The sequence below is a fragment of the Choloepus didactylus genome, chromosome X (assembly GCF_015220235.1).
Source record: "Choloepus didactylus isolate mChoDid1 chromosome X, mChoDid1.pri, whole genome shotgun sequence".
Lineage (NCBI taxonomy): Eukaryota > Metazoa > Chordata > Mammalia > Pilosa > Megalonychidae > Choloepus > Choloepus didactylus.
The window spans coordinates 139,133,817-139,137,657 of NC_051334.1; the positions used below are offsets into that span (position 1 = coordinate 139,133,817).

General features: G+C 39.3%; 1 pseudogene; it reads left to right on the forward strand.

Annotated features, from left to right (window-relative positions):
- Positions 1–1,589: 1,589 nt before the first annotated feature.
- Positions 1,590–2,213, forward strand: LOC119522364 (annotated as a pseudogene).
- Positions 2,214–3,841: the final 1,628 nt, after the last annotated feature.

A 3,841-nucleotide genomic window follows, 5' to 3' on the forward strand; every position in this document is an offset into this window, starting at 1 on the left:
CAATGTTCTGGTCCTTATATTTAGGTCTTTGATCCATTTTGAGTGGATTTTTGTATATGGTGTGAAGTAGGTTTCCTCCCTTCTTTTACAAATGAAGATCCAATTTTCCCAGTGTCATATGTTGAATTGATTATTCTTTCCCAATTGAGGGTTCTTTGCCATTTTGCCAAAAAATCAGCTGTCCAGGGAGACTTCTGGGGAAGATGGCAGAATAGGGAGCCCCAAGATTCAGGCCTCCCACCAAAACAAATATTAAACATGCAGGAACAGTCTGAAAAAACTATTTTGAAGCTCCATAGGCCAGAAGAGCACTGTATATTATGCAGAGAAGTGCTGGAGAAAGAGGCATATAAGTTATGCTAAAGAACTGTGAATTGCTTTCTCTGCATGGAGACTAGCGGTACCCATCCTCCACACTTGTGGCAGGTCACTATGGGGTCCAGCCCCTGGCTAGCTGATGGTGACAGAAAGGGATGTAAAGTCCTCTTCCCCAAGAAGAGTGGTGGGCATTGACAATTGTTGATCATGGCTTTTGTTTAGGGAATTCAGCTCACAGAGTCCTGGTACTGAGGGCTGCAATTTTTTCAACCCAACCCTGACAAAGGCAGTGTCAGTCATTGTTTATAACCTGCCTTGACAAAGGTGATGACAGCCATTGTTTAAAGGCTTCACAGACAGGTGCTGAGATGATGGAGATTTAAAGACACAGAACTTTCTCTTAGCTGCAGAGAACAGTTAGCTGAAGAAGTGTCTTTGCTGGACAAGCTATGAAATCTCAGATTTGGGAGTAATCAGAGAATATTTTGTTGCCCTTCTTTTCTCCACCACAGGGCAATTTGGAGTCAGTCTTTGCTCCTGTTTTGGCTTGGAAAGAATGACTTGGGAAAGTCCTCTCCAGAATTAAATCCCTACCAGAATATGCCCTCCAAGCTAAAGCAGTATGATACAACAAAAGGAATATAAAAGACTATAGAAGCAGACAGTCTGGGGTAAGGCTTGCCAGCTTCATACCCCAGGACAGGGAGGACTGATTCCTGAGGAATAGATAGGACAATCAGACTTTTATAAACAGGGGAGCTCCAAAACAATAGATAAACAAAAGCCCAGGACAAGACAGAGGCCCAGGAAGACAGAGAAAACCCTTCATGATACATTTGCCTCGGGCAGACCTTCCTGATAGGAGGGCTGAAGCTCAAGGAAGTATCTGTCTTATCACCAGCAGGTTGCAAAGCCAAGAAAAAAAAATCCCAGGGAGTAAATCTCAGAATTAACATTTAAAAATCTTAAAATATGGAGTGTGTGTTGTTTAATCATTGCCTTCCAGGAAACAGCTCCCTCAATTGGGAGCCAACTCTCCTGTGGCAGTAGCAAGAGCAGGAGCTGCAGTTACCAGTGCCTTCTTCCTGGGCCACCACTCCATTGCTGTCACCCAGTCTCCCACGGACCCAAGAGCAGGCCATCGTCCAGCTGAGCAGGGTGGCAACCATGCACTTGGCATTCAGGCCTCAGTCTTGGGCACCACATCCTGTAGGGCTGCCACCTTCCTTGCCTGCCCATGGCTCTGTAGCTGCTTTTATGGGGCATCTGCCATGGGCACTGACTGTGACTCTGCAGGGGAACTCCTGGCATGGGCCAGAACACTGTACCTGCAGACAGGGAACCTGCTAAACTGGAGCAGCCTGCAGAAGAAGTGCCCATCCATGCCCAGTGAGGAACTTTGAGATTGCATCCAAAAGACTTTGAATGAGTGGAATTCCCAAATCAGCCCAGATTTGGTCAGGGAGTTTCCAGATGTCTTGGAATGTCTGTATCTTATGCAGTAGAAAAGATAAATCATGGTGAGGGAGAAGAAATGAAAGTTTCTGCAAAACTGTTCATTGTAGGATCAAACTCTTCATCATCAACTAGAAATGCAGCTGAGATGGCCTGTTCAGTCCTTGGAGTTGCACAGCTAGATTCTGTGATCATTGTTTCACCTCCTGTTGAAGATGGAGTTAATCTTTCTTTGGAGCATTTGCAGCCTAAATGGGAGGAATTGGAAAACTTAGTTCAGAACAAACAGATTGTTGCTGTCAGTACCTCTGGTCTAGATTAAACAGAGTTGGAGCAGCTGCCAGTGGGCACAGGTAAAACCAAATAGTAACAAAGTTAATCTTGCCTCCTGCTGTGTGATGTCACCTGATTTGAATAAAGAAGTCAAATCAGAGACCTAACATCAAAATGAGAAGAACTAGAAAAACAAGAGCAACTTAAACTGAAAGCCAGTAGAAGAAAAGAACAAAGATTATATCAGAGAAAAATGAAATAGAAAAAATAATGGAGACAATGAACAAAACCAAATATTGGTTCTATGAAAAGATCAATAAAATTGACAAATTTTTAGCTAGACTGATGGAAAAAGGGAGAGGATAGAAATAATGAAAATAAGAAATGTAAATGGGGACATTAATACCAAATGCAATGGGGAAATGAAAAGGAATATAACAACTACATGCCAATAATTAGATAATCTAGATGAAATGGAAAAATTCTTAAAATGCACAAACTACCTACATGGACTCAAGAAGAAATAGAAGATATCAACAATCCAATTACTAGCAAAGAGATTAAATCAGCCATCAAAAACCTCCCAACAAAGAAAAGCCCAGGACCAGATGTCTTCACAGGGGAATTCTACCAAACATTCTGAGACTTTATTCCAATTCTGATCAACTTCTTCCAAAGAATCAATGGAAAGGGAACCCTCTATAACTCATTCTAATAGATCACAGCCCTCATACCAAAGCCAGATAAAGATAACACAAGGAATGAAACTACAGAACAATATCTTTTACGAATATAGATGCAAAAATTCTCAAGAAAATACTAGCCAACCAAATCCATCAGCATATTAAAAGAATTATACAACATGATGAATAGGATTTATCCTTGGTATGTAAGGCTTGTTCAAAATAAGAAAATCAATTCATGTTATACACCACTTTAATGGAATGAAGGAAAAAACAACATCTGATCCTCTCAATGGATGCAGAAAATACATTTGACAAAATACAGCCTCATTTCTTCATAAAAACCAGTTAGAACACAAGGAATAGAAGGAAAATTTCTCAACCTCCTGAGGGCATATATTAAAAGCCCACAACTAACATCTCACTCAATAATGAAATACTGAAAGCTTTCCCTCTATAATCAGGAACAAAACAAGGATGTCCTTGTACTGGAAGTTCTTACCAAAGTAATTAGTTAAGAAAAAAATAAAAGGCATTCAAATGAAAAGGAAGACATAAGTTTTCCATTTTGCAGATGAAATGGTCCTATATACAGAAAACACTGATAAATCTACAATAAAGCCCTTAGAGCTAACAAATGATTTCTGCAAAGTGGCAGACTACAAGATCAACACCCCAAAATTAATATTGTTTCTATACACAAGCAATGAACAATCAGAATATATCAAGAAAAAATTACATTCATAAGAATAACCAAAAGAATAAAATATGTAGAAGTTAATCTAACAAAGATGCAACGGACTTTTACTCAGAAAACTACAAAATATTTCTAAAAGCAATTTTAAAAGACCTAAATAAATGGAAGGATATTCCATTTTCATGGATCAGTAGGCTAATATCATTAAGATGTCAGTACTACACAATGCAATTCATAGATTAAATGCAATACCAATAAAAATTCCAACAACCTTCTTTGCAGAAATGGAAATGCAAACTACCAAATTTACTTGGAATGGTAAGGGGCTTTGAATAGCTAAAGTCATCTTGAAAAAGAGTAATGAAGTTGGAGGACACACACTTCCTGATCTTAAAACTTTATGAAATCCACAGTG